The 27305-nt window shown below is 46.7% G+C and overlaps 1 protein-coding gene across 2 annotated transcripts in view; it reads right to left on the reverse strand.

Moving 5' to 3' along the window:
- fbxl7 (F-box and leucine-rich repeat protein 7) overlaps positions 1–27305 on the reverse strand; it is a 450891-nt gene that overhangs the window by 303844 nt on the left and 119742 nt on the right. Inside the window, exon 1 of one of the 2 annotated variants that reach the window (XM_038797154.1) lies at positions 5537–5557. The exons of the other annotated variant lie outside the window; for it this stretch is intronic. The gene's annotated coding sequence lies outside the window, so the exon portion shown is untranslated. Of the gene's footprint in view, positions 1–5536; positions 5558–27305 lie in introns of those variants that run through there. 2 annotated transcript variants of the gene reach the window in all.

Here is a 27305-nt window from a genome sequence, read left to right on the forward strand (position 1 = left end):
CAATGAGGAGGGATGAATGAATCAGGGTTGTAGCATGTCTTGTGGAAGCTGTCAATCACAGCCCACTACTAGAAATGAATGAATGGCTCGCAGTTAATGAATCGGAGGAGTGACAACGCAGGTCAAAGCTGTTCTCCTTCAAGGAATGAAAATGTGGAGGTTCCAGGTAAGTGCTACAGCTGTGATTTTATTTTTTCACTGCCCCCTTCTGGGCTGCTCTCTAGCTTCCAGCCAGGGGTCTCTTTTCGGAGGGGGGGGGGTAAAGGGGGGGGGGGGGGCTGTAGTCAGGTGTTCCCTGTGGAGGATCCCTTTAGTTAGAGGGTCTCCGTGGGGGGTTTCCCTATTAAGGGGGTTCCTGGGAGGGGTCTCCCTATTTACAAGGTCCCTGGGAGGGGTCTTCCTATTTAGGGAGTCACTTGGGGGGGTGGGGAGGGGGGGGGGGGGGCGTCTGGTAGGAGAGGCGTGGGCGGGTAGTACATTGTGGGGCATGGAGGGTGGCCCTTGGATGGACTTTGGGGGAAACTCCCTTAAATGAATACCCCCTTGGCCCACCACGAGAACCACCACGTCAGGACCACGCTTGGTGAGACCTGTAGTAATCCCCACCCACGTGATTCCATGCCCAGGGGATGGAGAATCACGGAAGGCCGGAGATTAAGATGCCGGGCTGGCTAATTGGATGCAAAGTGTTATTAAGACCCACTTCCATTCATTTACATCCTCCCATTGGCACGCGTGTGTGAACCTAAATCCCGCCACTAGCGGGAGGGTCAGAGCATCGTTTTTGGATTGGCGTCTGCTGGCGCCGATCCCGATTTTTAGATTATCCGTCCCATCAGGAAATGTGCATCGGACATCCCGAGCAGAGGATTCACCCCTAAAAGTGTATCCATTTCATCTTCTCATGATTGTTCCATGCCTCCATTCCCCACCTCTACGTCTCCATTCACCACCAGAATGCTCTGATGGCTCGCTGCATTTTCCTAGAGAAGCGACTCATCCGGTTTCTATCCACCATCATCCTTCGCTGCCTGGTTACACCTACTTTCAGAGTAAACAAATTCTTCTTCATCTTCCTCAACCGTGATTTCCCACCTACAGTTGTTGATAGGGCCCTCAAAACTGTGCGGTCCATCTCCCGCGCCACTATCCTCGCCCCCTCCCCTCTCTCCCAGAACAAGGATAAAGTCCCCCTCGGTTTCACGTTTCACCCCACCAGCCTCCGTATACAAAACATAATCCTCCGCCATTTTCACCAACTGCCACCACAAAGCACATCTTCCCTTCACTCCCTCTGTCAGCAGCCCGCAGGGACCGTTCCCTCAGAGATAATCTAGTCCATTCCTCCACCATACCCAACACCTCTCCCATCACCCACGGATCCTTCCCATGCAATCGTAGAAGGTGTAACACCTGCCCCTGTACCTCTTCAATGCTTAACATCCCAGACCCAAAACACTCATTCCAGGTTAAGTAGCTTTTCACTTGTAACTCTTTTAACTTGGCCTGTTGCATTCGCTGCTCCCAATGTGCTCTCCTCTATATCGAAGAGATCAAACGCAGACTGGGCGATCGCTTTGCTGAGCACCTATGGTCTGTACGCATTCAGGACCCTGATCTTCCTGTTGCTTGTCATTTCAACACAAGACCCTGCTCCCATGCCCACATGTCTGTCCTTGGCCTGCTGCAATGTTCCAGTGAAACTCAACGCAAACTGGAGGAACAACATCTCATCTTCCGGTTAGGCACGCTACAGCCTTCCGGTCTCAACAGTGAATTCAACAACTTCAGATGATTAGCTCTACCCCACCTCGACCCATTTGTTTTTATCCCATTTCATTTTAACTGTCTTTTACCATTTCTTTCTTTCTTGTCTTTTTTTATATATATTTAACCCCCCCATATTTATCCCCTTTACTTCCCCGTTCCCTTCCCCCTATATCTACATCTGTCGCAGTTTACCCTCTGATGTTAGCTTCTTTGCTGTTTAGCTTTTCACACCTTCTGTTCTCTCTGGGGACTGCCATTAACACTCTTTCCTCTTGGTTTCTGTGGCTATTGACTCATCTTTCAGTCTCTCACCCCACAGTATAAATATTTCCCACTTTCTCTGTCTTTTAGTTTTGGCAAAGGGTCATCTGGACTCAAAACATTAGCTTTTTTCTCTCACTAAAGATGCTACTGGACTTGCTGAGAGTTTCCAGCATTTTCTCTTTGGGGCAGCAGGGTAGCATGGTGGTCAGCATAAATGCTTCACAGCTCCAGGCTCCCAGGTTCGATTCCCGGCTGGGTCACTGTCTGTGTGGAGTCTGCACGTCCTCCCCCTGTGTGCGTGGGTTTCCTCCCACAGTCCAAAGATGTGCGGGTTAGGTGGATTGGCCATGCTAAATTTCCCGTAGTGTCCTAATAAACGTAAGGTTAAGTGGGGGGTTGTTGGATTACGGGTATAGGGTGGATACGTGGGTTTGAGTAGGGTGATCATGGCTCGGCACAACATTGAGGGCCGAAGGGCCTGTTCTGTGCTGTACTGTTCTATGTTCTATGTTTCTTTTTCATCTCCACTCACTTAAGGTGGGCACCCATAGCAACACGCGAGTCCTAACAATGCTTGCCTTTTTGTTAGCTATGTGGGACATTCCTTATTCCAGCTCAACTCAGGATAACCTCCCATTTCTCTTTTTCTGCTAAATTCATGACTGCTGCCACTTTAAGACTGAGATGAGGAGGAATTTCATCTCTCAGAGGGATGTGAGTCTTTGTAACTCCTTGCCAGAGTCTTTGTTCTCAATTTCCTCTCCTCTCTCACCTCCACATGGCGAATCTTGAACCCTTCCTGTCTCTTCATGGACACCTCTGTCTCCATTTATTGGATAGGCTATCAATTATTATTTACTATGATATCGCTGATTCCCACACTTTACACATATCTACACTTATTGTAAAGATTCTGTTCCATTCTCTTGTCATCTCTGCGCATCTGTTCAGAAGATGCAACCTTACATACAAATGCATCCAATGCCTTCTATTTTCCTCAACCGAGGATTCCACCTCCACATTCCCTCTCCTGCACATAGAATGTCTGATCTATTTCACACACTTCTGCTCTTACCCTTTCTCCTCCCAGAATCATGATGTGGTCCACTTTACCATCCACCCCACCACCCTCTGTATTCGACAAATCACCCTGTACCATTTCCACCATCTTCAGTATGATGCCACCACCAAACACCCAGCCAATCCTCTGGTACTTCTCCAAAATCCAAGGTGTTTGGGAAAATTATAACCAATTCATCCACTTTTTCTGTATACCTTTGTTTAGGATCCTAGAGTACAAGCCATTAGGGTCAGGGGACTTATTTGCCATTAGCCCATTAGTTTGTCTAATACTACTTCTCTTGCAAAGGTGATAGTATTTAATTTTTAGTATTAATGGGATGTTCAAAGTATCTTCCACCATAAAGACTGATACAAACTATCTGCTTAACTCTTCTATCATTTCCTTGTTCCTCATTCCAATCTCTTTAGATTCATTCTAAGGGGTCTATGTTCACTTTGACCTTTCTCTTCCTTTTTATACAGTTAAAGAAGTGATGTAGGGTGCTGGAAGCAACACAAATACAGGTAGGGAGAGACCGGACAAGGAAAAAAATCAGTTGAGATAGAAAGGAAGAAGCTCAGGTAAAACGGCTGAAATGATGTTTGACCAGGGCAGTTTCTGGATTGTGGGACAGAGGTAACTTGTTATTCAGGGTTGGAAGACTATAAGGTTGGTGGCTGTAGAAGGAAGATCGCTAGAGGAGATGAGGTCAGTGACAGTCCTGGATACAATAGCTTGATGTGCAGTAATAGAATCATGGTTCAGGAGGAGGTAGGAATTGTCAGGAGAGTGTGCTGGAGAATTGATATTCAGCATTGGCCAGGTATAGGTCAGCACGCCACCCACTTCAGCAGGTTTAATAGCAATGTTAGAGTTGAATCCGCTGTTTAGCAACTCAGGGTCTCCACACTATTAGTCCAGGCCTGTTCTCTGGAGAGGAGAGTCGAGTTTCCTGGTTTGTATTGGCACAACACCGGAAGAAATAGATACCAGTTATAAGTAATCACTAAATTGGCAGAAAGTACAATTACTCCCAACAGTGGAAAGATGATCACATCTCATTGAATAGCTACTACCTGCCTCAGGCTGGGCATCCTCCATTTAGTTAGGTGCTGTACCGCCATGGCCTTTTGATTCAATGGAGCTGAAAGAGTCGTGTCTTTTTTCTTCTTTTTTTTATAAATTTAGAGTACGCAATTTATTTTCCAATTAAGAGTCAATTTAGCATTGCCAATCCTATCCTGCACTTCTTTGTATGTGGGGGTGAATCCCACGCAGACACGGGGAGAATACACAGACAGTAACCCGGGGCCGGGATCGAACCCGGGTCCTCGACGCTGAGCATCATCTCTTGACAAGTAGGCGGCTAAGCAAAACAAACTCAACAAAGAAGATAGCAGACCTTCACAAAGCAAGCTTAAATGTAAGGGCCATGCATCCTGGCCTTACTGATGACCGTCTGCAGGTTGATGTTGCACACAAGACAGCTGTGATTGTCAAGAACTCACAAAGCTCAATGTAGACATTGCTGAATGAAGCAAGAAGCTCAGCTCACTCAGGGGAAAATCAAGACGCAACACATGAGTATTAATAATATTGTATCAGTGTACTTTCAATAAGGATACGCAGAAGGAAGCAGGCCATCTTTAAAGAAGCACGGAGAGATTTTTTTGGCACTTAAAGGACTTTTCATGAGCATACTTATCCGAAATTCCTACATTCATCACAGTATGGATTTTGCAAGAAACAATTGGTGATGATTGAACTCTGACAAAGCTCAGATAGACAACTTACACTTTGCCTTTGAACAAGGATAGGCCTAGTTAACTTCATTTGCATCTATGCCCCGACAATCACCTGAATTCTAGATATCAAAGGATCAATTCTTTGAGGCACTTAATGCTGCCATCAGCAGAATTCCCAGCATTGAGGAACTGCACCTACTTGAGGACTTCAACAAAAAGGTTGGGTACTGGCTGCACAGCTTGGCCAATGTGCATAGGGCACCAGGGAAATAGCAAGGTGAATGAACCTCATTCTGGAGATTGTTGTCAGCTTTATAAACATTGGATCAACAATTACCAGTAACCTGTCCCTTGATGCTGAAATCAGCATCAGGGCTGCTCAGGCCACAGCTGTCATGTCAAAGTTGAGAAGTCGAGCATGGAACAATCGCAAAATAGCCCAAAATACTCAATGTCCTCAGCACCCTTTACATCAGGGTTTTTCAAACCATGGGTTACGACCCACGGGGGTTGGGAGGGTCACAGAACAATCCATCATGGTGTTGCCAATCCCGAAAGAAGCCTAACACCGCTACTTGCATTTAAAGTGAGAACGTCTGCATTATCAGCCATGCAATCTTCCGACCATAAAAGGCAACAGTGAGCAGGTCATGTGCCCTGTACTTACACTTGATGCCAAGCACCCTGTACGTACCTGCTTTTGGCGCAAAATCATGGTGGCAAGCTTCTTCCATTTTCTAGCTGCTAGCAAGCAAAGCAAGAGCACTGTGAGGATGGATCATTTTGTTCCAAGAGACGAGCAGAGACATAAATAGGCAATGTTCCTGACTTGCCAGGATCTCACGGCTGAATCTGTTGGAGAGAGCTGCACAGGAGAGTCCATGACAGGACAGAGAAGTGCTAGGTGAGAGTGTACAGAGCTCCAGGGCCGCCTGTGAACATCCTGGAGATTGGAATGAGATTGTGAGGACCAAGCAGGCTCACCTGTCGCATTAAAGGTAAGCAAACGTGGTGGGCATCACAAGGGTTGACCAGCATGGATCCTGAAGGTCGGATAGTTGGCAAAAGTGGGTCCCAGGAACAAAAGTTTGAAAAACACTAGTTCACATGAAGTGAGGCATGGACAACTAATGCAAACCAAGAAAAACGGCTGAACAGCTTCCAATCCGTTGCCTCATACAAAAACCTTCTGGCAAGACAGAGTGCCAAATATCCAAGTACACCGGCGGACAGAGATACCCAATATGTTTGGCCTCTTGATTCACCGGCAACTCCATTGGCGAGGTCATGTGAGCTGAATAGATGATCCCCAAAGGCATGCTCCATGGTTAGGTTGCTATTAGTACAGGTGACCCCCATCTGCGATACAAGGATGTCTGCAAATGAGACCTCTAGCTGATCAGAGATAACACATGGGAAGTCTTCGCTGCTGAACAGAGTGCCTGAGTAAGGGCATGGAAAAGGCAGGGGGCAAAAGAATTGACCAGGTGTTGAAAATCAAAGTCCACCGAAAGGCAAAAACATTTGTCAACCTTAGGCTATCGCTGTTCATCTGTGTCAGCTGCAGGAAGGATTGACACTCATGAATCGACCTCTGCAGCCACAACAGACTATGTTCAATCCAGAAGTGACGCACACCCTGGGCACATTTCATTCTCTTCTCAGTCAGAAGGATGTCACTTTGAGTACCGTTGTTTTGCTTATATAACAGGAGATCATTTACTATTTTACAGAAATTAACTGGCATACAAATAATGCTGAATAAAGCACTGTCTTCTCAGAAATTTTTAATTATGCAGCCAATGATGTGAGCTGATAGAAACAACTTACTGGCTCCAACAATCTGCAATGTCTCGTCTGAACAATTCCTTCTGGCTATGCAGCAATTTGGCTTCGAAATTGCAGGGCGAGATTAAAGCTTGCCAAAATGGGCTGAAGAATCATGTTAAATGTTCAAACTGGAAATGTACACACATGTGAAACGTCAAGGAGTCAGAGGCATTGAAAGCAACACCGCAGTCTGAATACAGTCTTTCGCCAGTCAGAAAATCTTCCCTATACAATAGGTAAGGTATTTTAGATCAGTTATACCATACAAATCTCCAGAAGATTTTGAAGTGCATTTCCAGTAATAGGTAAACATCAAGAGACATTTAGAAGTTGTAGTGAGAAAACAATATGAGAGGTTGGTAAGAATCTCTGACTCTCTGGAATGTTGTAACAAACCAACACCAACACTCAAAGATCATAAATCAACGATGTGTTCATCTCCAATCAAGTCAAATACTAGAGGAAAAATAAATAACTTTTACAACCTGGCCTTGCTGAATAAACAGGAATTCCAAATGATTAGTAGCAACCACAATCAATGCTGTCACCCCAGAGTTTACTAATAATGTGTTCTCTAGCTGTAATTCTTTTTAGATCCATGTTTCAATCACAAGGATGACAAAGATAAATACAGATGAAGGAGTCTATTTGGTTCATCGGTCTTATGCTTTTATAGCATTTCAGGATACCATCTGACTAGTATTTGACTGTTTCTTGAATGACTCTACTCTCCTATCTAGAATACTGGGCGGAATTCTCTGACCTCCCGCAGGGTCGGGGAATCGCCCGGGGTCGGCGTAAATCCCGCCCCCGCCATGGCCGGAATTCTCCGCCACCTAGGAATCGGCGGGAGCGGGAATCACGCCCCGCTGATCGGCGTGCCCCCCGTGGCGAATTCTCCGGCCCGCGATGGGCCGAAGTCCCGCCGCTGACAGGCCTCTCCCGCCGGCGGGAATTGGAGCACCTCTGGTGCCGGCGGGATTGGCGGGGCGAGCGGGAATCAGGGTCCTGGGAGGGCGTGGGGCAATCGGACCCCGGGGGTGCCCCCACGGTGGCCTGGCCCACGATCGTGGCCCACCGGTCGGCGGGCGGGCCAGTGCCGTGGGAGCACTCTTTTTCTTCCGCCGCCGCCGTGGCCTCCACCATGGAGGAGGCGGACGAGACCCCCCCTACCGCGCATGCGCCGGTGGTGATGTCAGCGGCCGCTGACGCACCGGCGCATGCGCAGACCGGCGAAGGCCTTTCGGCCAGCCCCGACGCCGGGAAGCATGGCGCCAAAGGCCATTGGCGCCAGTTTTGGACCCAGTCGGCGTGGCGGAAACCACTCCAGCGCGGGCCTAGCCCCTAAAAGTGCAGAGAATTCCGCACCTGTGGGGAGGCCCGACGCCGGAGTGGTTGGCGCCACTCCGCTATGCCGGGACCCCCCACCCCACCGGGTAGGGGAGAATCCCGGCCACTGAGTGAAGAGCTTTGTGACAACAGCCCTGAACATATGCTCTGCTATCTTACAATCATGCTTTTCCTATTCCACTAAAGTCCATAAGGCCATAAGATATAGGAGTTGGTCCACCATTCGATGAGATCATGGCTGACCTGATGTAATCCTCAACTCCACTTTCCCATCTTATCCCCATAACCCTTGATTCCTTTATTGATCAAAAATCTGTCTATTTCAGCTTTGAACATGCTTAATGACCCAGCCTCTCCAGCTCACTGTGCTCAAGAATTTGGCAGATTCACTACTCTTAGAGAAGAACATAGAACATAGAACAGTACAGCACAGAACAGGCCCTTCGGCCCTCAATGTTGTGCCGAGCCATGATCACCCTACTCAAACCCACGTATCCACCCTATACCCGTAACCCAACAACCCCCCCTTAACCTTACGTTTTAGGACACTACGGGCAATTTAGCATGGCCAATCCACCTAACCCGCACATCTTTGGACTGTGGGAGGAAACCGGAGCACCCGGAGGAAACCCACGCGCACAGGGGGAGGACGTGCAGACTCCACACAGACAGTGACCCAGCCGGGAATCGAACCTGGGACCCTGGAGCTGTGAAGCATTGATGCTAACCAGCATGCTACCCTGCTGCCCCAAGAAATTCCTCCTCACCTCTGTGTGACCCCTTACTCTTTAATTATGTCCTCTGGTCCAAGGCTTTCCCACAAGAATAAATATCCTCTCGGTATCGATCCTGTCAAGCACGCTGAGAAACCTGGATTTTTCAATAAAGTCACCTTTCATTCTTCTGAACTCCAATGAGTACAAGCCCAATCTATTCAACGTCTCCTCATAAGAAAATCCCTCCATTCCCAGGATTAACCTAGTGAACCTTCTTTGGACTGCCTCCAATGCCAGAAAAACTTTCCTATACAAGGGAACCAAAACTGTTCACAGTATTTCAGGTGTGGTAGAACGCAGTGTTTTTCAAACTTTTTTTCCTGGGTCCCACTTTTACCACCAGCTAACCTTCGGGACCTATGCTGGCTGACCTTCGTGACCCATGCCGGCTGACCTTCGTGACGCATGCTGGCCGACCTTCACGACCACGCCGACCGACCTTCGTGATGCACGCTGCCCGACCTTCACGACCACGCCGGCCGACCTTTAAGACACACCATTTTTGCTTACCTTTAATGCAACAGGTGAGCCTGCTTGGTCCCCACGAACTCACTTGCTTTGTCATTCAATGTTAATTTCTGCTAAGGACTCCAGCTGATGATTTAAGTTCTCGCTGCATCCTTTGAAAAAAAATCAAGAGGTTTGTCCTCAAACTTGCCATGCCTTACTTTTGCTTTTGTAAAGCCTTTGAAGTATTGAGAGCTTTAAACTTTAATTTGCCAGTACTATCCTGCATATAACACATGTGGGCTTTGCATCCTGATTTGCATTGGCAAAATTAACAATGCCACACCTCAATAAATAATCTTTTTCCTGCTTTGGTCCCGATTTCAGTTTCTTCTTAATGGATTGTTCACCAGAGGCCCTGGAGCTCAGGATATAGTTCACACCAGCACTGCTCTGTCTTGCCATGGAGTCTCCTAAGAAGCCCACTCCACCAGATTCAGTTGTGAAATCCTGGCCTTTTGTGTCTCTGGCCCTCTCTTCCTTATTACAAAATGATCCATCTTCAGTTCTTCACACAATCCTGCTGCTCGCTTGCTGGCAGCTACAAAATGAAGGAATCTCTCCTGCTTGATTTTGCACCCAAAGCACAGACGACAGAGCGCGTGACATCAGGATATGTGCGGGCGCATGACCTGCTCTCTGCCGCCGCTTCTGGCGGGAAGACTCCAACGTTTACATTTAAAGGCAGGTCCCGGCCGTTGAACACTTCTCCCGCGGTCAGGAACACCGTGACCAATCACAGCGCAACCCTCCCGACACCCACCATGACCCATGAAAAACCCTGGCCTAACTTTGTTTACTTTTGTTTAGTGCTTTGTTTAGTTTTAGCAGAACTTCTCTATTTTTATACTTTATCTCCTTTGAGATAAAGGCCAATATTCCATTTGTCTTCCCAATTACCTGCTGAACTTGCATACTGACATTTTGTGATTTATGCATGAGGACCAACAAATCCCTCTGTGATGCAGTTATCTGTCTTTCTCCATATAAATAATATTCAACTCCTTTATTATTCCTGCTAAAGTGCCAAACTTCATATTTTCCTGCATTATACTCCATTTGCCAAGTTTTTGCCTACTCACTTAACCTGTCTGTATCCCTCTCTAGACTCATCCTCACCACTTGCCTTCCCACCTATTTTGTGTCATCTATAAACTTGTCAATAGTCATTCGTTTCTGTTGTCCAAGTCATTCACATATATTGTGAGTAATTGTGGCCCCAGCATGGATCCCTGTGCACTCCACTAGTTCGAGGTTGCCATCCTGAAAATGCCTCTCTCATCACAATTCTCTGTCTTCTATCCTTTTTCCATGATGATATACTTCCCCAACACCATGAGCTCTTAGCTTATCAAATGCATTTTGAAACTCCAAATATATTATATCAATTGGTTCCCCTTCATCTACCCTGCTTGTTTCCACCTCAAACAATTCTAATCAATTTGCTAGGTGTAATAATCCAAAGGAGGCAGGAGTCCCGTCACCACACCAATATTTATTGCCAATAACTAGATACAAGAGCAGCTCCAAACAGTGCTGCTAGCATTCCAGTCAACTTAAGACTGCTCACAAAGCCTACACAGGTGCTTATATGGGCCCCCTCAATGAGCTATGATTTCCCCTTCATGAAACCATGCTGAATCTACTTGATTATATTATGCATATCCTTTGTACTGGACTCCAGATGACAGAAGTTAAGCTAACTGGCCTATAGTTACTCGCTTTTGTCTCCCTCCTTTTTTTGAATAAAGATGCTACATTGGCCCAAATATCTATATCCTTTATGAGCTGAAGCGGCTGAGCTATTCAAATCTAGTCAGTAAAATTATGCACCTTCGGGATCATCTGAGGTGGCATCAAACAGGGATAGGGCAACAATAGAACATAGAACATAGAACTGTACAGCACAATTCAGGCCCTTCGGCCCACGATGTTGTGCCGAACTAGTCTGAAACTAAGATCAAATCAACCTACTCCCAATCATTCTAGTGCACTCCATAAACCTATCCAATAACCGCTTGAAAGTTCCTAAAGTGTCCGACTCCACTACCATAGCTGGGAGTGCGTGCCACACCCCAACCACTCTCTGAGTAAAGAACCTACCTCTGACATCCCTCCTATATCTTCCACCATAAACCTTATAGTTATGCCCTCTTGGAACAGCTACATCCACCTGAGGAAAAAGTCGCTGAACGTCCACTCTATCTATCCCTCTCATCATCTTATACACCTCAATTAAGTCACCTCTCATTCTCCTTCGCTCCAGTGAGAAAAGCCTTAGCTTCCTCAACCTTTCCTCATAAGACCTACTCTCCAATCCAGACAGCATCCTGGTAAATCTCCTTTGCATCCTTTCCAATGCTTCCACATCCTTCCTATAATGAGGAGACCAGAACTGCACACAATACTCCAAATGTGGTCTAACCAAGGTCTTGTACAGTTGCAGCATAACCTCACGGCTCTTAAACTCAATCCCCCTGTTAATAAATGCGAACACGGCTCTATCCACTTGGGTAGAAACTTTCAGATATCTATGGACGTGAACTCCAAGATCTCTCTGCTCCTCCACATTCTTCAGAACCCTGCCGTTTACCCTGTAATCTGCATTCAAATTTTTCCTACCAAAATGAATCACCTCATACTTATCAGGGTTAAACTCCATCTGCCACTTTTCAGCCCAACTCTACATCCTATCTATGTCTCCTTGCAGCCTACAACAGCCCTCCACATTATCCACTACTCCACCAATCTTGATGTCATCAGCAAATTTACTGACCCAATCTTCAACTCCATCACCCAAGTCATTGATAAAAATCACAAATAGCAGAGGACTCAGCACTGATCCCGGTGGTACACCGCTGGTGACTGGGCTCCAGGATGAAAATTTACCATCTACCACCACCCTCTGTCTTCTATGTGATAGTCAGTTACTGATCAATCGGCCAAATTTCCCTCTATGCCATGCCTCCTTACTTTCTGCATGAGCCGACCATGGGGCACCTTATCAAACGCCTGACTAAAATCCATGTATACGACATCAACAGCTCTACTTTCATCTATGGGGCTGGTTTAGCACACTGAGCTAAATCACTGGCTTTTAAAGCAGACCCAGGCAGGCCAGCAGCATGGTTCAATTCCCGTACCAGCCTTCCCGAACAGGTGCCGGAATGTGGTGACTAGGGGCTTTTCACAGTAACTTCATTGAAGCCTACTCGTGACAATAAGTGATTTTCATTTCATTTCATGTACTTAGTTACCTCCTCAAAGAATACAATCAAATTTGTGAGGCAAGACTTACCCCTCACAAATCTGTGCTGACTATCCTAGATTAAGCTGTATCTTTCCAAATGATCATAAATCCTATCCCTCCCCCTTAAGGATCCTGAAAACACGATCAGAGACGTCACGGACCTTGGCACCTGGGAGGCAACACACCAAGCGTGAGCCTCTATCGTTGCCACAGAACCCCCTATCTGTACTTCTAACTATAGAGTCTCCAATAACTATTGCTCTCCTGCTCTCCCCCTTCCCTTCTGAGCCACAGGGACAGACTCAGTGCCAGAGACCTGGTCACTGTGGCTTACCTCTGGTAGCCCCCCCCCCCCCAGCAGTATCCAAAATGGTATATCTGTTATTGAGGGGAACAACCGCAGGGGATCCCTGCACTGACTGCTTCTTCCCCCTCCTTTTAAACGTCACCCAGCTACCTTCATTCTTAGGAGTAACTACATCCCTGTAGCTTCTATCTATAACTGATTCTGCCTCCCAAATGATCCTCAGTTCATCCGGCTCCAGCTCCAGTTCACTAACACGGTCTTTGAGGAGCTGGAGATGGGTGCACTTCCCACAGGTGAACTCAGCAGGGACACGGACCGTGTCCCTCACCTTGAACATCCTGCAGGAGGAACATTGCACTGCCCTCTCTGCCATCCCTTCCATTTATCCACTTGACAATTACAGAGAGAAAAAGAAAGCTTACCTGATTTCACAGTCCCCGCAGGTTAAAGATGGTGGAAGGGTGGAGAAAGGAAAAGGAAAGAAAAGCTTACCTCACCAACTCACCAGTCTTTTTTTTTGGTTAGAGGAGGAGGATGGGTGGCAGACATTACCCGTGTCGTGTCTCGGGTTTAGCCACTTGTTGCTCGTTCTGGGTGAGCGTGCTTAACACTCGATTTGGCTCTGTTTCGTTACCTAGCTCTGGAGTCGCCAGGTATCGTTAAGATACCACCACAAGTTTCAAGGTCAAGTTCAAAGCAATAAAACCATACACCAATTAGTAAGTTCAAACAAATGAGTTTATTATAATACAATTATAATCTACTCATGCACACGCTAAGATGACTAAACTATTCCTACCACTAAATAAACCAATACTTATCTTAAAGGGAACTGCCGGGTCAAGGGACAAGGCCTCTTGCTCTGCTCTGGGTCCGCAGACTTCAGGTTGGTACAGGTTAAAAAGGGGTCAGGAGTGTCTATCTCTGGTAGCGATCGTTGTGAGACACTTACTTGCTGGCGGCTGCTGTCCCAAACCTCTCCTCTCTCTCTCGGTCAAGGTCTTCTTTGGTAAAAGCTGGTCGAGAGGGCTGGTCAAGAGAGGAGGGCTGGTCAAGAAGAACAAACTAAGTGTGGGACCTGTCTTTTATAGGTCCCAGGGCTTTGCGCCCTTTTGGGCGGACCCTCTATCTGCTGGGGATCGCTTGGGTCTCTTCCCAATCGATTTGTTTGAATCCCTCCAATACTGAGGCTGTCCCTCGGCTACTGGGCGGGCCTCCAGGTGCTTTGTTTTCGAACCCCGCTGGTGCCGGGGTGTCTGGTTTCCCATACAATGTTCCAATCACTTCCCTATTTGTGTCCATTGTCCCTGGGATCGTTCCATTACTATGTTAACTGTCCGGGAGATTGCCTCATTAGTATGCGGAATGTTCGTTTCGGTGCTGTCTACTCTCTTAGCAGACAGAATACACATTGGCTTGGTGCAGCCTGCTTGTGCTGCAAACGTTGTCCATTTTAACCTGCAAGCTTTACATTCCTCCATTTTGTATTGAGGGAATGGCCAACTTCGGTGGCTACACACTACCTGAAATATATTAGTTCTAGAAACTCACCCAACAGCAGCTTTCCACAATTCACTCCCCGCAACAGCCAATCAGCGTCGCCGCTCTGCCGCCCTCTGCAGGATACTTGCCTCAACTTGTCCCCGCAGTCTATCCTCACTGAGAGCTCCTTCTAGTCACAGTGACTGCACCGGAGGCAAATCACTGCGCCCAATAGCCAATCAGCGTTGCTGCTCTGCCACCCTCTGCAGGAATCATTTGTTTATCTCAGTTGTCCAGTCTTAGAACCAGGTATAATTAAAAGTTGTCTTTAACACTGTTCCTGCCGGTCATTTAAAAAAAACTTCTGCTAATGGGAAAAACTCCAGCAATGTGGATTCCATGCAGGAAAATAGACTTGTATTTACATACTGTCTTTGACAACCACCTGCCAAAGTGCTGTACAGCAAATTAAGTACTTTTGAAGTGTAGCCACTGCAGAAATGTGGCAATTAATTGGTGCACAGCAAACTGCCCTTAACAGCGCTGTGATAATGACGAGATAATCTGTCTTTTCTGTTTTGTTGATTAAGGGATAGCCATTGACCTGGACTCACTGCCGAGCTCTTCTTCAAAATAGTGCCTTGGTTTCGTTTACAATACATCCACCCTGAGGGGGCCTCAATTTTAAAGACAACACCTCTAACTAAGCTATGTTCTTTCAGGGCTGCACTGGAGTATTCAGCCAAGATTTTTATGCTCAAGTCACGGAGTCAAATTTGAGCCCACAGCCTTGTGAGTCGGGGCAAGAGTGTTGCCAATTGATCCATAGTGACAGGTTACACTATCTACTTGAACAGCACCAAACCTGCTGCGCCGATGACTTAATGTCAGTTGCAGAAATTGCAGAATATTACTTCTGTAATATTAATGTAATGTAATATTAAGAATATTACTGGCAGTGAATTTTAATGGTTAGTTTGCACTGCTGAAAAATAGGAGTAAATTTGGGCACGATTCTTCCGAAGAGGCAATGTTATGCTGGCCACGAAGGACATGGGGGATCATCAATAGATCTCTCAATGGGCTAGTTGGAGTGTGGACTTCCCTATTGAACGGGCAGAAGTTCGACGAATGGGAAACTAGCAGTAGGCATTTAAAAGTCACTACTTTAACTCAGGCCGGCATTCTGTAGGTCCCCAGGATTAGCGTTGTGCCCTGTAAGTCACGACTGCAGAATTTTCCATTATGTAAATAAAATAATATGGTGTTGGAAAACTAGCCTTGGTGTGATTCTTACAGGGCACATGAAGGGGGCCTGAAAGACGGGGGGCTGAAAGTGGGATCTTAAAGGGGAGTCTTTGGTGACCCCCGAGCAGGGTATCACTCATTTGAGGGGACATGGGGCGGTGGATCCATTTTGGATGCCCAAACTCAGGAGGCAGATCTTCTCGGAGCCATGTTCGTGGCTGCAGTGAGTGTGTGGTAAGTAGGGCTCAGCACTACTTCCAGCCCCAGCAGCTACTACGCCCTCTGGTCTGGGAATTGTTCTCAATTCCTGCTGGCAGAGTGCTGGTCCATTTGCATGTCCTGACGCAATTACCGAAAAGCACTGCCAACGGAAGTGCGAATCGAATGCCAATCAGTCCCAGTGGGATCACTTAGGGCACATCCCCACCCATGGGTTTCATGGCAGCATGGGGTGTCTACAATTGGAAATCCCATTGGCCAGCAGCAGAAATGGAGAATCCCGCTGACAGTAATGGCACGCCGCCCAGAAACACGCAGCTGGGGAGGCAGAGAATTCACCTCTAGGACTGATGAATCAAGAGGGCCCAAAGAATATGGTGCTCGACCCAATAATAAGATGCAAATGTGTCATCCTCCTACAAGGATGGGGCGCGAACCTCGAACCCAATGCCAGCAGGGGGACAGCACTGATCCTGTTTTCTCCCCGAGGCTGGATTCTCCGCTGCATCAGGAGCTCAGCTACCCATGGCGCAAGGTGGCGAATTCAGTCCTTAGTCTCCCAAATTGAGAATTCCAGCCCTGATCAAACCTCTTGTGCTGGCTTCTCCATTTTGTGATGCTCGAAGAGTGATTTGTGATCAGGCAGAGAATCCAGCTTCGGACAAAAACTGGGACCGGTGCCCTTCCTATACTCCAGTCCCCTGCTGGCGGTGGAATCGAGGTTTGTGCCCTGCAGCAGCAGGAGGTTGGAAATGGGTCAGTAACACCTATTTGCATCCTATGAACAGGCCGGGCAACATTGTCTCCAAGCCTGCATTATTCTCCAGTCCTCTGGGCCGGGATTCATGTGGGTGAGAATTGGTGCAGGTCTTACAAATGTGTCCCTGGTGCGATGGACCTCAGAGTGGGATAAGGGGGTAAATCTTTAAGAGTTGCCCCAAAGTGCATTGGAATGCAACCCCCCTCCCCATAAGGCAAATCCTGGCCAGGGACTTTGAAGTACCCAGCTGTGAAACTAGCCACATTGTTTATGAACTCTAGCTATAATTGACAGCTCCTGGACCACATCAAAGACAGATTTCTGCAGGGAAAAAGAGGAAGTGAAAGAATTTAAACCACTTAACTGTTAGTTTTACAACTGGGTACTTCAAAGCGTGAAGTGGGATGAATGAAACAATGCAGACAGCAGTGTGTGTGGAAACTGTCAATCACAGCCTACTGAAAGCAATTTCACAACGATAGAAATGTAAGGCTTGCAGACTGGTTTTCTCTTGCTACGAATTTACAGGTGCTGCTTCCTCTGCCTGGACGTGTAGGTGTACTGCACAGGTGAGTTTTAAAGCAGTGATTTCTTTTACTGCCTCTGTCTGGACTGCTCTCTAGCTTCCAGGCCGGGGTCTCTCTAATGGGGGGCTTCCAGGCAAGGGAGTCTCTTATGGCGGGGTCTCATTAATTGAGGAGTCTTTGGTGGGAGTCTCTGTAATTGGGGGAACTATGGTGGGTGTCTCTGAGGGAAGGTTGGGTAACCCGCTTACTGTGGAGAGAGGTAACCCAGAAAATCCTGGGCACGGGAGCGGAATTGCATTGTGGGGGGCCAGTCCTGCTATCGGGCCACCCACACAAACTGGCGGCCTACAGTAGCATTCACTAGGAAATCCTATGCAATCCATGCCATTCAAAATGAGCGCGAATCAGGTGTGATTGAGCTCCAGCGGGAGGATTTACGGATGGAATATCCGAATCTGCGGCGATGTCCGCAGGATCCGTCTGGTCTTACGACCAAAAAGTCGGCGGTGCCCCTGCACCGATGCTGTGCCCGGTGGGGCGCCATGCCCCACATAAGCAGCCGCACCACGTAAAGCCCGGCTTTACCTGGTGATACGGACACAGAATGATTGGGTCCGTGGATGCGCCCGTGGATGCGCATGCGCACGGCGATGGCCTGCAGCGGCCATTCTGTACATGGTGCTGGCAATGCACGGTCCCGGTTCGTGTTGCTCCCTGTAGCCCCCTTGCTACCCCCACCAGTCCCCCCAGCCCCCGCTGAAGCCCCCCTTGCCACCGGAATGGCTCCCCCCCCCCCCCCCCCCGGACAGTGGCAGCACTGCACATAGTCCACAGCCACCACATGAGGTCCCCAAAGATTGAGAGGTCACGCGCCCCACGCCTTCGGGGACTCGGTCCATCGGGGGCTGAGTATCGGGGGACACTGTCCCAATGGTGTCCGGCGTACTCCTCGAGTATGCCCTTTTTGAGAGGGCGCAGCATTGGAAAAATGGCGCCGTCCACGATTCCGGCGTAAAATGAATTCTCCGGCGATCGCCGCATGCAATTTCAGTGTCGGCGAACGGAGAATCCAGCCCACTGTTTCCCAGACAGAGGATGCCGGCCTATGCACTTGTAGAGACAGGACCAACTTAATTCTTCTGGTTAAGCAGATGGAGGCTGGGGACAGCTGGTGCCACAGAGCCACAATTCAGCCTCCATTTTGAAATCATTCATTTTCTCCTAATTTTATATGCTTTGCATATTCCCATGTCCACATTTGCAACATACTATCTATGGAAACTTATCATTCTGTAATTACACGCATTGAAACACCTTGCAGCAAAGAAGTAAGAACACTGGTAGAAATATACAACCCCCGCAACTGCTAAAGACAGATTCAAAGACACCATCTACACCAATGCCCCAGGACCCAATTATGTCTCATTTACCTAATTTAATAAAGCCTTCATGTGTTCAGTTTTAGTTTCAAATATAGTTTCATCAGCAGTGAAGTAATACATTGCTCCAGAGGGAAATTTCAGTGAGACTGCACTTTAAGACAGCAGCCTTGACAGACAGAACAAGTGGGTCAGTACGGTGTTTTTAAAAAGCTTTCCTGGGACCCACTTTTGCCAACCGGCCACCCCTTGTGACACACACCACATTCACTTACCTTTAATGTGAGTCTGCTTGGTCCTCATGATTTCACTCCAGTCAAGTTCACAGGAGGAGAGGACAATGCACACATCAGGTGCAGAGTTTGACTGGTTCCTTTGTGCCATCTTCATCTTTATGAGATCGGAAAATTCAACCTCGCACATGTTGGTCATAGTGAAGGACCATAGCAACAAAATGATCATTTTACTCAGCACTGGATACTCCTGGGAGTTGCTGCTCCAGAATGCTGACAACCTCATGGAGTTGTGGCATGTCACAGGTCAGGTGCAACAGCTCAGTCTCCTCATTTGGAGTTAGCTGTAAGCTAACAACCAACTCTGGAGTCTTAAACTCAAAGGGACTTTTCACACACCGCTTCACTTTCAAAATCTGAAACTTGTCCTGTGGAAAGTAGCGGCAAAAACTGTTGATCTGCGCTGCTGTTGATCGTGACTGAATAAGGCTCGTCAGTCTATTGACAGTTCCCTCAATAACACTGCTTTCTTTGATGTGCCGTAGAAATGTGGGGAACATGTAGTAGTTTTGGTTTTGTACTCGCACTTGCCAAACTTCTTTGTCGGCTGTTCACAGGAGGCCCTGGAGCTCTGTTCACTCACAGAGCTAACACTAGCACTGCTCTGTCCTGTTGTGGACTCTCCTGTGCAGCTCTCTCCAGCAGATCCCAATCTGACATCCTGGTCAATTGGTACACTGCCTGTTTGCGTATCTGGCTATCACTTTCTTGTAACAAAACAATCCATCTTCACTCCTCTTGAATTGCTTGTGAGCAGCTAGAAAATGGAAGAAGCTCGCCTCCGTAATTTTACGCCAAAAGCACATACATACAGGGCGTTTGGTATCAAAAGCCCGTGCAGGGTGCAGGACCTGCTCACTGTTGTCTCTTACGTTCGGGAGACTGCATGGCTGATAATGCAGCCATTCTCATTTTAAGTGCCAGTAGTACTGTTGGGTGCTTTTTTCGGGATCAGGAATAGCACGGCTGACTGCTCCTTGACCTTCCGACATCCCGTATTTTGAAAAACCCTAGGTCAGACAACCAGAGCTACTATTTTACAAGCGAGGCCGGGAACTTGCGAGCAGTGAAGCAAGCACACTCACTGCTGACTTAGTCTTGCTGAGAAATGACATGCTCTCGCTGATGAAAATTTCACGTCTACTTGCAACTGATTGCTGCATTCTATACTGCAGCATTCACAACCTAGAGCTGCTGAGATATTATTGGCTGTCCAAGCAGCCAAAGACAATGAATTTTCATAGACACCCAACCAGCAAATAAAAAAGCAGCAAAATAAAATCCTTAAAAAATCTTTTACACAGAACAAATTAAAGACCAGGGAAGCGAAAATGGTCTGGAAAAAAAACCTCAAAGATTTCCACACTAAACTGCGGATGTCCAACACCCTTGAATGGCAGTCAATTTTGAAGGAGTAATGACAGAAAACATTGATGGTTCACTGTCAACGTCTCCCAAAAGATTCAGGCCCCCGTCTTCAAATGCGACTTTCACCTCCCAGAAATGCTGACTCATTGAATTTATCTAAATTTCATCAGTTCCCTCATTCCAATAAAAACAAGGCGAGGAATGCTATTGAAAATGTGCCTCGCTCTTTCGCTTTCACTCCCTCACCTTTCCTCTTCCAAAATTTCTTGCTTGATTTCTACAGGGGCTGGTTTAGCTCACCAAGCTAAATCGCTGGCTTTTAAAGCAGACCAAGCAGGCCAGCAGCACGGTTCGATTCCCGTACCAGCCTCCCCGGACAGGCGCCGGAATGTGGCGACTAGGGGCTTTTCACAGTAACTTCATTGAAGCCTACTCGTGACAATAAGCGATTTTCATTTTTTTTTTCACTTCTAATGTTTAGCAATTACTGTTATTCTGTAATTAATCGTGATGAAATCTGAAAAACGGACCAGTTTACTTCACCTAACCTCTTTCCTTGGGGCCAACACGCTCCACCTGGAAATATCTCTTGGTTTGCGATGGTTTATACACCAATATCCCATTTTTTGAAGTCAACGACTCTTTCTGGGATACGGCCACGCAGGTGCCAAGCTCTTCCCAGGACCTTATCCTAATGATTATTCACCATGTGTACAAATACAATGCATCAGCAGATTGGGACAGGAGTGTGCTCACTGTCACACAGTGGACTGGAATTACCAAATATTTTATGGGGAGAACTACAAGAGGTGTATTTGCAGACAAGCTGAGCTGATACTGGGAATTCAGGGGAGCCTAACAAAGTAAAATTCAGCGCATTGCCATTGCACAATGTGATACACGTGTAATTAATGTTGGCAAGCAATTCACCCAAATATAAAACCAAAAAATGCATCAATTCAACTCTTTATTTCTCATAGAACATAGAACAGTACAGCACAGAACAGGCCCTTCGGCCCTCAATGTTGTGCCGAGCCATGATCACCCTACTCAAACCCACGTATCCACCCTATACCGTAACCCAACAACCCCCCCCCCCAACCTTACTTTTTAGGACACTACGGGCAATTTAGCATGGCCAATCCACCTAACCCGCACATCTTTGGACTGTGGGAGGAAACCGGAGCACCCGGAGGAAACCCACGCACACAGGGGGAGGACGTGCAGACTCCACACAGACAGTCACCCAGCCGGGAATCGAACCTGGGACCCTGGAGCTGTGAAGCATTTATGCTAACCACCATGCTACCCTGTTTCATGATTCATGAAAATTAAATATTAGTTCATGACATAGTCACCAAACTATATAAAAAGTGAACTTGTTTCCACAGAACTGGAATTTATCAATGGAATATGAAATAATAGGAGAAACAATTCCACCAGTGATTATTCAGCAATAATTCTGTTAGCTATTAATTTTAAATTATTTAATTCTTAAGTGTAAACCTCAAAAAAAGACTTCATGAACTAATTTCCAGCAGATAGCTAAGGGTGAGATTTTATGGTCCTTCTTGCCGACGGGATAGAACCATGGAAATCCTACTGTGCAGAAGGAGGCAATTCGGCCCATCAAGTCTGCACCGATCCTCTGAAAAAGCACTCTACCTATGCCCAGTCACCTCTCCCATCCTTGTAATCCCACCTAACCTGAACATCTTGTGAAAACTAAGGTTCAATTTTAGCATGGCCAATGCACCCAACCTACACATCTTTGGACCGTGGGAGGAAACAGAGCACCTGAATGAAGCCCACACAGTAGCAGTGTGGGCGAGCCATATTAAACGCCTTAGACTTTGACAGGGCTGGAAGATCCCATCAACGGCCAATGACGAGCCGGAAATGCTGGAAATCCACTGCTGGAAAACCTGTTGCTGGGGTGGGGCCAGATGATCCAGGACTAAGATTTGGAGAACAGCTTTACCGCACTTCAGCTTTATTTCCTGTTAAGCCCTTATTTGTCTTTTAACCAATCACAGTACTGCAGCTATTTTGTTTTGTATGTAAAATTGTATCATAATGCCCTATTCAGTTAAATGTTGTGAACAGGGGATTTAACAATCTAGCTCTGCCCTCCCACCATACAATGGGTGTGCGGTGTCAACCTGTGAAATTTCACCCAATAAATTTAAATTGATGATAAATTACACGTCAAGAGTGTGCAATTTTGCATTATCTGCTGGTCGTGTAGAAGTAGAACGTTGATTTAATGCTGTTTCCCACGGAATTGCATTACATGTAGCAAAGTGTCTCGTGTATAAAGCATATTGAAAATACTCAAAGTTCTCAGTGTGCTAACTGTTTCTATTACTAATCAAAAATTAGTTAGCATATTGAATTGTTAACAATATTTAGGTAGGCAGCACAAGGCCATATAGATTCCATTGCAGCTGAAACACTATTAATCACGAGAAAGAAATAGTAAAGTTACTACAAGATATATTTCAGAGAACTGTCTGCATAAAACAAGCCATGTGGGAATTCCTTGCCAGTCTGTAAAAACAACCTCAAAATCCTGCCCGAGATGTCAAAGCAACATGTAAACTGAGCTGCATGCCATGTGTTCCTGGTTTGCTTTACTGGTATTAATGTTAGGTTGTAGGTTTGGTGTCAGTGTGGCCCAATAGTCCACTGGATAGATACAAAATACTCGTAATACTGGATGATAGTCACAGATATTAGCAGCCTGGTGTTCAGTAGTGAGACTTTCTGAATGAAGTGGCCAGTTTCCTCCAGCAGTTGCGTGCATCAGAAAATTGGAGCAGGTGTACAACAAATTTTGAAAAATGGGACAGTCTTTAAATGCTGATGAGAGGAGAAAGCTGCCAGCATTCTTTAGATGTTTCACTCAGAGTCAGAGTGAAATGCATCATTTTCAGCATGACTTAAGAGTAGTTATGGTGTAGTAGCGAAGTGATTACAGTTAGAGGGTTATCACGAAACTAGAAATTCAGAGGATTAGAGAAATAACGTGGAAGATGTGACTTGAAATGTTGACACAACATTTTAAGAATTTCAATTATTTTTTTTAAATTTGGAAATAAAAAGCTAACAGTAAAAATCAGCATGAAGCTATCAACTGGTTGTGAAAACAAAACTGGTTCACAAATGTTCTTCCCTCTGTTCTCACTTAGTCAGGGCTACATATGAGAATGTGACTGACTTTTAACTGCCCTCCAACATGCCCTAGTAGCCAGCCAATATATATTATTCTGGCAACCAAGGATGCAAAATAAGTGCCAGCTTTGAATAAATTTACAATTTGTAAATGTGTGTGTGTAGTCAATATATTCTGAAATCATTGCGTCTTTTTTGAGCTGCACCCCATGTGGCACAGATGGAACGGCCATGATGCAGCATAGAAGGAGGCCATTTGGCCCATTGTGGCTGCGTGAGTTATTTTGTAATCAGTGCCATTTCAAGCATTTATCCAATTCTCTGGGCGCGATTCTCCGCAACGGCCGAGGCCGGCGTGAAACCCAGAGTGTTTCACGACGGTGTCGGAGGCCGCACCTCGCCCCCTATCTCCCCTCCCTCCCACCCCCCCCTCCCCCTCCGCGGGGGCTAGGAGCGGTGTTGCGGGGAACCCGGCCGCCGGGCCTAGACGCTGGCGTCAAGGCGGCGCGCCGATAATGACGCAGCCCGTGGCGCCTAAGTGACGTCAGCCGCGCATGAGTGGTTGCCGTCTTCCCTTCTGCTGCCCTGCAAGACGTGGCGGCTTGATCTTGCAGGGTGGCGGAGGGGAAAGAGTGCGTCTCTTAGAGACGCCGGCCCGACGATCGGTGGGCACCGATCGCGGGCCAGTCCCCTCCCGAGCACGACCATGATGCTCGATCCCCTCTCCGCCCCCCACAGGCCCCAAACTTACCTTTTGCGCGATGTTCACAGCGGCAGCGACCAGGTGTGGTTGCCGCCGACGTGAACAGGTCGAGAATGTCAGGCCGCTCGGCCCATCCGAAACGCGACACGCCATTTAGGAGGGAGTGGGAGAATCACGGGGGGGTGCCAGAGCGGCCCTCCCGCGATTCTCCCACCCGGCCTGGGGAGCAGAGAATCACGCCCTCTGTTACCGTTCAATCAGATTCCACTTCTTTGGGACATCATTACAGAGCACAACAACTCTTCGTGTAAAAAAATGCTTCCTCATGTCACCTCCAGCTCTTTCACCATTAATCTTTAGGCTGAAAAAGGGACATGCAGTTGAAGTTTTTTGTCTTGCACTCATCAGGGCAAATTCACAAGAATATTAAATTACAAAATTTATACTGCATGAAAGAGCATGATGATTAGTTGGCAATGGACTTTGATTGGTAGAGGCGTTGCCATGGAGATTGCACCAGGGAACAGTTAATTGCCACTTTTTTGTTTAAAATTAAATAAAGCATTCGATTATAATTAGTCAAGGCATTGCCATGGGAAAAGAACGAGGAAATAGCTGTCCCCAAGAATTGACCTAAAGCTTCCTTTTTCAGACCTGAAAAGAGCTGAGATTACCCTGGACGCGTCAGATGTCTCAAAATGACAGCAACAAGTGAAGCTAGTCGTTTCCCGCTGCTACCATAGACACAGCACAAGTGGTATTCACCACTAATAGGATGCTGCCATCAAGCCAAAAAGACATTTTGTATACCACACAAATGAGTAGTGTGGTATATGAATTTCAGTGTTGGTGTAATGCCAGGTACGTAAGCTTTGCATCCCAAACACTGGTGGATCATATCAAAAAGCACATCTCTTCAACTGTTCACAACAGGCAAAGCTGACCTTACTGGCCAGAAGAGGACTGTAGCAACGTGCCGGCAACTTAGTGCAGGGTACCGGGATGAAGGTAAATGGTCATGAGGAGGCTGTTTGTGGTCCAGTTGGGGGAGGGGGAGGAGGATGCAGTGGTCTCCGGGCCTTGAGGAGAGGGTACCCCAGTCAGAAGGGGGTTTCAGATGGAAACACCTCCCACCCTTCCCACTAGAGATGTAGCTTTTGTCAATTTTCTGAATCCCTGCAAATCTGTCATTGAACATCAATTAAGTGGCCAAATTGGGGCAAAGGCAAGGGAAAGGCGGGCAGACAGGCTCCCCTCCCTGAGGCCCTGCCCACTCCACTTTACTGTTTCTAGGTCAGAGCAGGCAGGATCCCAGAGGGAATCCTGTCCATGCAATATCACATGTACCCCCGAAACCCCCTCCCCAAATTATGCTGCCAATAAAAAATCCTGAAAGTAATTCCATTGATCTGACCAAGTTAAATATTCATTACTATATGCCAAACCATTTACCATTTCCGAGAGGAAAATAATTTAATTTCTTTTGCGTGCAAAACAGGCTGGCAATTTGCAGTTTCCTTTCTGCGCTGCCATTCAATACAGGTTTCACATTACCACAATGTCTGTGCTGCAAGCATTGGACAATCTGCAACATTGCATGTAATCTTTATCAATCTGACACAATACATAAATTCTTTGTACAAAGCAGCAACGAAAACTTGGGGAGGAAAAGGATCTGAGTTACAAGTTGCTCATTCAAAGCAGAGATGTATCCAGCTGGAGCCGTGTCAATTCTTCTCTTGATGTGTATACGCATAGTCATGCCACAATGACATAACCAAAAGCAGAAGTGTTTCTGATATATCTAATTAAATTAATCCTGTAGTTTCCTTCGATTTAAAGGAGCATTTATGAAGGGATAAGATTTTTACACCTGTTCTACACTGCTGTTGTCTACTACTCAACTTAAACTGATGTTACAATGGTATGCACTCAATACTGCTTTTAGACCAGTGCGACTTAAAAGCAGGCCTCTAAAGATTATCCCATAAAATGCAATATTTGCGTTCTCTTTCCCTTTGACCAAATGTACCTGAATTAAAAATTTACTGCAATTTCCCCAAAGCAAAAAAATCAATGAAGTACTGTTCCACTGCAGGAAACTGAGGACACAGATTTACGGTAGTTTTCAAAAGAACCAGGTGTCATAAGAACATAAGAACTAGGAGCAGGAGTAGGCCATCTGGCCCCTCAAGCTTGTTCCGCCATTCAATGAGATCATTAGTAAGAAGTCTTACAACACCAGGTTAAAGTCCAACAGGTTTGATTCAAACACGAGCTTTCGGAGCGCAGTTCCTTCCTCAGGTGAATGGCGAGGTATTCCTCACCTGAGGAAGGAGCTGCGCTCCAAAAGCTTGTGTTTGAATCAAACCTGTTGGACTTTAACCTGGTGTTGTAAGACTTCTTACTGTGCTCACCCCAGTCCAACGCCGGCATCTCCACATCAATGAGATCATGGCTGATCTTTTGTGGACTCAGCTCCACTTTCCGGCCCGAACACCATAACCCTTAATCCCTTTATTCTTCAAAAAACTATCTATCTTTATCTTGAAAACATTTAATGAAGGAGCCTCAAATTGTTCACTGGGCAAGGAATTCCATAGATTCGCAATCCTTTGGGTGAAGAAGTTCCTCCTAAACTCAGTCCTAAATCTACTTCCCCTTATTTTGAGGCTATACCCCCTAGTTCTGCTTTCACCCATCAGTGGAAACAACCTACCCGCATCTATCCTATCTATTCCCTTCATAATTTTGTATGTTTCTATTAGATCCCCCCTCATCCTTCTAAATTCCAACGAGTACAGTCCCAGTCTACTCAACCTCTCCTCATAATCCATCCCCTTCAGCTCTGGGATTAACCGAGTCAATCTCCTCTGCACACCCTCCAGTGCCAGTACGTCCTTTCTCAGGTAAGGAGACTGAGATACCCTCAATTAAGACTCAGGAGAGAAGGTTGGTAATTCAAAGGCTTTAATTACCAGAGAACCGGACAGCTGCCGAGAAGTGTGCTCACAGCATGCTTCCCAGTAAGCATCACCTTATGTACAGTTTCCTGGGGGCGGAGCCAGAGGCGGAGTCCCCCAGGGTTTCAAGCCCGGTCTTAAAGGGCCAATGTATTAAAGGCAAGGTACAGTTACAGCAGTTATACCGATACCATTCATCAGAGACCAAAACTGAACACAATACTCCGGGTGTGGCCTCACTAACACCTTATACAATTGCAACATAACCTCCCTGGTCCTAAACACCATCCCTCTAGCAATGAAGGACAAAATTCCATTTGCCTTCTT

This window comes from Scyliorhinus canicula, chromosome 5 (genome assembly GCF_902713615.1).
Source record: "Scyliorhinus canicula chromosome 5, sScyCan1.1, whole genome shotgun sequence".
Taxonomy (NCBI): Eukaryota; Metazoa; Chordata; class Chondrichthyes; order Carcharhiniformes; family Scyliorhinidae; genus Scyliorhinus; species Scyliorhinus canicula.